This window comes from Macaca mulatta, chromosome 1 (assembly GCF_049350105.2).
Source record: "Macaca mulatta isolate MMU2019108-1 chromosome 1, T2T-MMU8v2.0, whole genome shotgun sequence".
In the NCBI taxonomy this organism is placed as follows: domain Eukaryota; kingdom Metazoa; phylum Chordata; class Mammalia; order Primates; family Cercopithecidae; genus Macaca; species Macaca mulatta.
Genome location: NC_133406.1, coordinates 130,404,569 through 130,413,901, shown reverse-complemented (window position 1 = coordinate 130,413,901; position 9,333 = coordinate 130,404,569). Strand labels below are relative to the sequence as shown.

Genomic DNA, 9,333 nt, shown 5'->3' with positions numbered 1-9,333 from the left:
TTGTCCTCAAGGCACTCCCAGGTATAGGGGAATAAGCCCTGTCTACCACCAAGAGCAAGACCACTCAATACCCGATGGATAGTCCCCATGAGCCAGTGGGGGCCGTGGAAACATAGAGACCCAATTCTTAGTGCTGCGTGCTTAACTTTTATGGGCTCATGGGTGCTTCACCTCCGCCCATTAAAGCCAGCTCTGTTATGGTACTATTTCACATTTGAGGAGACTGAAGCTCAGAGAGTTGACTAGACTGTCTGAGATTGCTTAGCTGTCAGAGGCAGCACATTGGTTTGACCCTGGGGTGGTTGACTGCAAGCCCACTTAGTGCACGGCCATTTCAGGAGTAGGGTGTGAGAACTGGCAGGGATGGGGGGGTAGTGGCTGGGGCACATCCCCACTGGACATCTTCCTGGACTTTCTCCAGGATGGGGAGTGATTCTGCACTGGCTGATATGCGGTGTGATGGGCCTGGCTGCTGGTGTGTGGCCCCGTGGCACCCCCACCCTTTGCTGGGCTCTCACCCAGCCCCCTCTCTGGTCTCCGACTCTGTGGCACGTGCCTCTCTTCTCCCAGTTTATCCCCCCTCCTCCTCCTCCTAGACAAAGGTAGCCTGATACTGTGAGTCAGCTTGGATTGGGAGCCAAGGTCATTAACTCACCTGGGCCTGTCAAATGGGTGTAAACACTGATTATCCTGCAGGGATCTAGCGGAGCTCAAACCTTTGAAGACTACAGAAGGAAACTACTATAAATATTTAGAGGCTTGAGTCATTCATTCATTCAGCAAGTATTTATTGAGGGCATACTCTGTGGCAGGCCCTGCTCTGAATTTTAGGGATATTGTCCTAAGGAAGACAGCCTTAGCTCCTGCCTGCATGGGGCTTACAGTCTAGAGTAGGGTGGGGGGCAGACATTCAGTAGTCATGCAGATGAACACATAGGTACAAAGCAAACTGTGTTCAACAAGATTGTTAACAGGGATGGAGCATGGGTCCACAGTTTTCCTGAGTAAGCGGGATTTCAGCTGAAGGATGACGGGTCAGCCTGCACAGGGCAGGGCAGGGCAGGGGCCCCCAGGGCGTGAGTGCAAAGCCCTCAAGTGGGGGACAAGCCAGAGGCTTGCGACAAGGAAGCATGAGCCAGGGCGGTGCGGGGGGAGGCTGGGGGGCTGAATGGCCGGACAGGGCATGGCCTTGCAAAAGAGAGCTATTGAAGGATTTAGTTTAAGTGGCTTAACAAAAATAACCTCTATCTCTTTGACCTGGGTCCCTAGAGCTTCTCCTGCCTCCTTTGCCCTCAGTGTCCATTCTGTGTGGTGAGAAGTTGAGCTGGGGGGAGGTCTCAGCCCCCATCCCCTTCTCGGGCAGAAGGGCAGCTGATTGAAAGCAGATGTCTCGCCCTGGTGGGGCCCAGCCCGGCTCCCCAGTGCTGACCTCAGACCTGCACCGCTGGCATGTCCAGGCCGCAGACTCTCTGTCAGCAAAGCCGCATCCGTCCTGCAGAGAGACGGTCACTGTGGCTGCCCACACCCCCAACCCAGCAATTTCCCTACCACGGTGAGAAACCTCCCATATTCCGGGGCTGGAGCCCAGCCTCCTCCTTCCAATTGCCTGGGGGAGGGAGAGACACCAATTAGGTTCTTGGAAAGGAACTAGGTTAGAAGAGGTGTCTGTCACCCCTGCCCAGTTCCTCGGCACACCTGCACCAGCACAATGCCAAAGGAGGCCGCTATTATACTATTCAGCATGTCCTTGGCTCTGTGCTAAGTGCTTTATGTTTTCCCATTTAATCCTCATAAACAGCTCCATGAGGCCCAACTGTTAAGGGAGTGTGTGACTGAGGCTCAGAGAGGGCACCTGATCACACGGCTGGTAGGTGCAGAGCTGGGATTTGAGCCCAGGTCGTCAGGTCTGAAGTCCGTGACCCCAGTAGTCCTCTGCAGGGGGCACTGGCTGTTGCTCCTGTGCCTCTCAGACACTCCATGTGCCCGTTGCTCCTGAGGAAGCCCAGGTCAGCTCCAGGCTGCTTATGCCTCCAGGGGCCTGAGTCTGGGCATAGGGCACCAAGATGGGCCCAGAGAGTGCTGGTGCGGCCTCTAGGTGGTGGGAACCTGGGCTCTGGACATTGTCAAGGGCAATGTGCTTGCTGTTGAATCAGTTTGGACCATACCCAGTGGTCTCTTCACAGAGGGAGTTGCCATATTGATTTTTGCCTTTGAACTCCCCCGGGGACCACCCCCCATGCACCTGCCCTTCCGGTGCTGCTACATCCATAAGGCCTCTGCTCCCCGGCCCCCACTGCGCACCTGGAGGCATCCAGCAGGTTCCACAGGTTTCCCAGAGATGCCTCTGGTGTCCTGCAGCAACCCTAGTGGCCGCTTCCCTCACTGCCCCTTACCCTCAGGCCACCCTAGAACTGCACCCTCTTTCCTCTGCTCCTACAAGGCTGCTCCCGGCCCTTCTGCAGACCTATCTCCCTTACCCCTGGCCATTTCCCTGGTCTACTTCCCCTTCTCTGCCCATCCCAGCATCTCCGCCTGATCCCACCCCCTCAGAGAGATCACTGTGCTTTCAGTCAGTCAGCAAGCATTCATTGAGCTGTAGAGACGTCCTGGCTGAGAGCTAAGGCTCTGAAGCCTGACGCCTGGGGCTACAGAAATGAAACCCTCCCATCCCCTGCTCACCTCTGGTGCACCTGGAGCGTAAAGAGAAAAGGCAAAGACTCCACCACTGGATGCTGGCTTCACTTTGGCTTCTCCCCGCTGCCTAGTTACTGAGAAGAAAAAAATACGGCAGGACGCCCCATATAGACCATTTTTTTCCCCTCTGTTCTGTGCAAGAGTTACCTTGGTAGTCCTCAGTTAGGTGACTCAGCACTGGGGTTTACTGTGGAGGGTGGGTCTGGGGGTGGCAGAGGGGAGCAGCTTTCTGGGGACTTTCAGACACAGGCGTAAGGAGGCCATTTGTGTTTTGGGGTCTGTAAAGAAGGAGCCCCAACCCCAGTGTGGATCCTGGGGAAGGAAAAGGGACCCAGACTCTGACCGCAAGGGGTGGACCCAGAAGCCCCAGCAAACTGTCAGCCATCCTCAGCCATCCTTGGAGTCAGCCCCCAGAAGATGCACGTGGCCTGTGTGGTGCTCTGGTTGGCACGGGACACTCCGCCTTCTGACCACGTGGGAGCAGTTATCAACAGGTGCCACCTCAGTGGGAATGGGTCAGCGTCCTTGTTCTTCTGGCCGAGGTGCAGAAGTTGGAGCCTCCACCTCCCCTTCCACTTTTTGAGTACGTGAGACCTGGAGGTTCTTGGGCAATTTGAAAAGAGAGGAAGATTCCAGAGGAAGGTATGTTTTTCTTTCAAGTATAGTAAATTAGGTCTGGATGGTTTTAATTAAAATTATACAAATCAAAGAAATGCAATAGTATTTGTACCTCCAATAACTGCTGTCACTCAGTGGTCACAAAATCATCAGTTCCTGTTTATCAAAAGCTTGTGGTGTGCCAGGTACTGTGCCAAATCTCCCATTTACATTGTTTTATTTAATCTTCATGACAAGGTAGGTACTTTCTGTCACCATTTTACAGATGAGAAAACTGAGGCTCTCTACAGAGAGGTTAACTAACTTTCCCAAAGTCACACAGCTAGCAAAGCTGTGAATTGGGCTTATAACCCACATTATCTTTCACTCCAAAGTCCTTCAACCACAAGTTTCACTCTATTGCTCTGTCTGGGGGTTCCCTGAATCTATGGGGACTCCGGAAGATATGGACCCGCAGGGAGAAGCCATGGGATCTGGAGGCCCAAGGCCTAAGGAGACCGTAGGGCCTCCTTCAGGTAGCTGTCTTCGGCAGCAGCTGGATCCCATTACACTGTGGACAGCAGTCTTTAGAAAGCCACCTTCTCCCGGGCTGCAAAGGAACAGGGTGACCACAGCCTATGAACCCTTGGGGCCCCTTGAATTCCTACTGCCTACCCAGCAGGGTTTCACAAACACATTGACGTTGACAGGGCAGCCTGTGTGGAGGGTGCAGGAAGCCCGGAGGCCTGTGGCTGCCAGCATTGCTCAGAGTTTCCGCTGAGCTCTTCCTGCAGGGCCCTCCTCAGGGCTCTGCTAGCCAGCGCCCCCTGTCTTGAGGCCTTCGTGGGCCCCAGCTGGCTCTGAGAGAAGCTCAACTGATTCCAGGGCCTCTGAAGGGCCAGGAAGGCCCCATTTTCTGGGTGCCGAGCCTTGGGTTAGCTTCAGAGACCCTGGTGATAGCCTCAGGATGTCTGAAGGTTCCTTAGGACCAACGCCACTGGGTGGGACAGAGACAGTGCTACTTCCAGTCAGAAGATCCAAGTTCCACTCTCAGATTCAACACTCGCTGGTTCTGCACCCTCAGGCGCGTGTCTCCCTCCCCGAATTCCCTTCCCTATCTACCTCACAGGGCTGTTTAAAACCCTGGGCAAATAGGAAAACACTCAGCCAGTGTTGGTGGCCCTAGTAAGGCTGTGGGCTGACTGTGGGCCTGCCCCTAATTGGTCTTCCCACCTGGAAACTCAGCAAAGAGGCTGGATTTATGGGTTCCGGAAGAGGGGAAGGCATTCCAGGACGAGGGAGGGCTGAGCCCAGGCACAGAGTCCAGAACACACAGGAATGGATTGAGCTCTGTGCCAGAAACTGTTCTAAGTATTTTACAAAGAGTAACTCATTTACCTCTCTCATCATTCCCATGAGATAGGCATTACTTCACTCCACTTTACAGATGAGGCAATGGAGGCACAGAGGGGTAAAGTAACTTGCTCAAGATCACATCGCTAGAAGTGGGGAGCCAAGATTTGAACCTGGGCAATCTGGGAGGAGACCACAAGTGGAAGCAGTGGTGGTGGGACTGGAAAGGCTGGGAGAAACGCCAGGGTCTGGGCCGCATCTGCCCTGCCCACTGCTGCAAGGCCAGTGCCCAGAGCAGTGCTTAGCACATAGTAGGTGTTCTGAACCTGTTCCTGATACATGAGCTCTGCAGCAGGTGTGGCTACCTTGCTTGTCTGGGGACGCTGACATTTCACACAACACAGAGAGGTTGGGGTTGCTGCCTCTGCCTTTGGGCTGAGATTCAGCGCTTTTCAATGGGGCTACTGGACCCTTATAGCAGGAGGGCCCCTCGTGGGAAGGCAGACATTTAAAATCGTTCCTTAATCTCCCTCTGGCCCCCTCCCATTAGGCCCCACCTCGCCTCCTGTACCTCCCTGGGGAGTGTTTTTAGCTCCCAGAACTTGGGATCCAGGTGGGCTGGGGGGCTGGGGGAATGCAGACAAACTTGGAGAAGCATGTTCGCGGCCGGCAGAGGCTGCTGAGAGACCAGCCTGTTTGCATGGCTGGAGCGCTGGGGGCTGGTGAGAAAGGAAGCTTCCTACTCTGCAGCACTCAGACCCCACTAGGAATGTGGCTTGGGGCCAGGATCCCTCTGGGCAAGAAAGGATGACTCGGCAGAAACAGCCTCCTGGCCCCACAGGACAACTGGAGCCGCTGCCCTGGGGGCTGGTGCCAAGTGGCAGAGCTGCTGAATTAATGACCCCTCCGCCTCAGCTTCATCTCCACCCTCCCACACCTCATCCCGCCTCCCACTCCCCCAGCCCTCTTTTAGAAGCCATTCTCTGGGCTGGGGTTTTCAGACTCTCAGAGCGGCAAGAACTCACCCCCTCCACCAACTTTCAGACAGAATTGGGAAGGGTCCTGAGGCTGGAATGGATAACTGGTGAAGGGAGGCAGCCAGCCTTCGAGACCCCCCAGGCCTGCCAAGGGAGTCCAGTACGGGGTGAGGGGTGCATGGGGCAGTGGCAGGAGCTGGCCTGGGCCGGGCCCTGGGGAATTCCAGCCCAGGAGAGCCAACTGGAAGCACGTGTTTCTAGATGGGCACGGAACCCACAAAGCTGCTTCTTCCAGCCCAGCTTCCCAAGGATTAAAGATCTCAGGAATCCTGGGAAATCTGTCTCCTTGTCACCAGAGGCCCCTCATAACACAGGCTCCTGCCCCACTTTGCACCTCAGGTCCTGAGCAGAAGTGGATGATGATGGTGGTGGTGAAAATGCGCATCTTGTGAGAGTCAGGCTGCAGCTGCTAGCGTTCATTGTTTCCCACACATCCTGCTGACCGCTGCTACCTGTTTAAACCCAGGTGCTCCCCAGGGCAGCCTTATCAGGTGGGTAGGTACCAGTATTACCCTCATTTTCTGCAGAGGAAATTGCCTTGCAGAAGGGTAAGTAGCTTGTCCAAGTTCACTCTGGTTGTGGCAGAATACATTTCCAAGACTGGGATCTTAAATGCTCTGCGTGATCGTCTACCTCTTGGAGGAAGGAAAAAGTGTAGAGTTCCTGTGGCTCTGCCCCCTCCCCTGGGTGCCACGCAGTGATTGAGGGTCACCAGGGCCAGCCCATGGAAACACTGACCCTTTCTAGGAGGCATTGCAACATCCAGCAGTTTCCTGCACACCTACCACAGGGGGCTTGGGTCTCGTGAGCAGTGAAGATCCTGAGATGTGGGGCTAGAAGACATGAGCCTGTCTCCTGACTTACTAGCTGTGTGACTTTGACACTTAGCTTTGTCTCCCCCTTGGTTCCCTCATCTACAAAACAGAAGAGAAGAATACAAAAACTTTCTCTCCATGACCTGCCCCAGGGAGATCAAATGTAGACCCTAAGTCGGCTGCAGCCAGGGGGCCTGAGAAGATGGAAATCAGCAGTGGATGGCGGGGGTGGAGAGGGGAGGAGATCAGGGCCGGGGGCCGGAAGGGAGTGTCGGGGGCTGGTATCACACTACTAGGCTCCCAGGTCTGGAGAGAGGCCAGCAGAGATCAGGATTTCCTTTCATAACAGATTATGGAACAGCTACTTTGCACTAATCCATCTGCCTGATAGAGATCATCTGGGGGTGACCCAGCAGCCTTTGGTGAAGACACAGAACAAAACGACTGCATCTTCCCAGGAAAATCCCATGGGCAAAACGACTCCAGCTGCCAGATAACAGCCAGTTTTTGGCAAGTGCCCGGTTTGCTGACTTCCTTCTGTCCTACTCTAACCTGGCTTCTGTTAGTTGACTGGTTCCTGTTGCCTCAGCAACAGAGCAATAATGGAGGGGGGTGTGAATGGCTATGTTAAATCACTTAATTATTGCAAACAGGCACTCTGCCAAACGGGGGTGGTTACAGCTATGTTAGACTTAGTCACTGCCTGCAACTAAATGTAGCTGAGATGGTCGTAAATATGCATGAAATAATAGACCACCAACAAATACATCTTGGTTGACTGAAGAACCTTTGGAATTATGAAGACATTAGACTACATCCATCACAGTTGTATCACTGAGTCCATTTTATTCTATTCAAAACCTTTGCAAACCAGTAATTTACATAGGATGTGTATGGCGAGGCTACCTCAGTTACCCCATTCTTCAACTCTATAAGGTTTTATCAATAACAGCAGGTCCATTCCATTTAGGCTGTTATTATGGCTCTCCCCTGGGACATTCTGTAGTGGTTGTTTTTTGGAAACATCATTTGGTTCATAATCTCTTAGCAACAGGACTTTGAGGGCTAACGGCCGACATAGAAGCCCAGCAAGATGATTGTGACTTGTGGGTAGGCAAACCCACAGCAGCCAAGTCTAAGCACTCTCTGATTATGGGTTTAATTGTTTTAGGTCATTGAACGTCATGGGCACCCACTGCGGGTCAAACTGGCTTTGTTATTGCCAGTGAGCATTTGCCAAGGCAGCCACACACCCAGGGCCTGAGGAGAACTTCCAGAGTCACCGAGTGCTCCAGGCATCACAGCTTGGCCTTTTTGCTGCAGACCCTGGAATGCCTGATGGGGAAGAGGAAGAAAGGAAGGAGGATTTATCTCACTCTGTGTGTGCCTGCCACTTCACCTCATCGTATCCTCACAACCCCCTGTGCAGCAGTGATAGGACTGTCTTGCCAGGCTGCAGGTGAGGAGGCAGCCGCCCAGACCGGGCAGTCACTGGCTGCGCTCACAGGTGCTCAAAGGCTGGCAGAGGCAGAGGCAAGATTCTGATCCAGGTCCTCCTGAGCTCACAGCCTCTGCTCTTTCTGCTCTTTCCATGCGAACACCCACGCCTACGGGGACAGCTGGGTCTTTCCTGGATGTTTGGTCTCCATAAGATTCTGTTCCAGAGTGGAGCATGTGAGGGTCATTGCCACAGACCCATTCCACATGTCAGAGGCCACGCAAACAGTGTATACATCTGGCGCCACTGAGCCCAGCACTCACAGGCAGCCTGGGGCCTGCCTGCCTGCTCTCAGAGTTTGCAATTCCCTTTTTATTTGAGTTCTTTCTGGTCCCTCCCAGAGACTGAGACTGTAGTTTGCCATCTGTATTTAGTAGGAATTAAAAGTTTTAAACATAGCTACCACGTTTTACTATGAGCTGAGCACATACACACCGCTATTTACTCCTTAAAACCTTGTAAAGATGTGATACTGTGGTCCCTGTTTACAGATCAGGAAATTGAGGGTTAGAATTGTTGGATGATTTGCTCTAAGTCACAGAAAACAGGTTCTTTTTTTAATTTTTTAATTTTTTTGAGACAGAGTCTCACTCTGTCACCCAGGCTGGAGTGCAGTGGCGCGATCTCGGCTCACTGCAAGCTCTGCCTCCCGGGTTCACGCCATTCTCCTGCCTCAGCCTCCCCGGTAGCTGGGACTACAGGCGCCCGCCACCACACCCAGATAATTTCTTTTGTATTTTTAGTAGAGACGGGGTTTCACCGTGTTAGCCAGGATGGTCTCCATCTCCTGACCTCGTGATCCGCCCACCTCGGCCTCCCAAAGTGCTGGGATTACAGGCGTGAACCACCGCGCCCGGCCTGAAAACAGGTTCTTATTGTGATACCCACAGCCCACCCCCTGCCCTGCTCTGTAGCTCCATTACTCCTGAGCAGGGGTGGACGCCCGGAGAAATATGCAGGTTTGTGCTTTGGGGCCCTGCACTCACAGGGGCCTTTTCCAAGGCCCTAGAAATCTATTCAGATGGTCACATATCTTTGTAAAATTTGCAAAGGTAAGATGTTTTTATCTTCTTTTAATAAAGGAGCATCTCGCATCCCCTCATTGTATAAACTTCAGTTTCCACAGAACCTAGGTCCATCCTGCTAGTGAGTATATACCTTGAACATTCTACCTAAGAATTTACTCTTCCTTCTAGCCACCACCACTTAATTTTTTCTCCTTGGCACTTCTCATGAATACACTATATACTTTATGTATTAATCTTATTTATTGTAGTTTTTTTTTTTTTTTTTTTTTTTGAGATGGAGTCTTGCACTGTCACCTGGGTTGGAGGCGTTG

At 52.9% G+C, this 9,333-nt stretch overlaps 1 long non-coding RNA gene across 1 annotated transcript; it reads left to right on the top strand.

Moving 5' to 3' along the window:
• The first annotated feature begins 745 nt into the window (after positions 1–745).
• LOC144338429 (uncharacterized) lies at positions 746–8,689 on the top strand. The gene is made up of 3 exons (XR_013412523.1): positions 746–3,336; positions 6,021–6,172; positions 6,846–8,689. It is a non-coding gene; the product is annotated as an uncharacterized LOC144338429 (long non-coding RNA).
• The last annotated feature ends 644 nt before the right edge of the window (positions 8,690–9,333 follow it).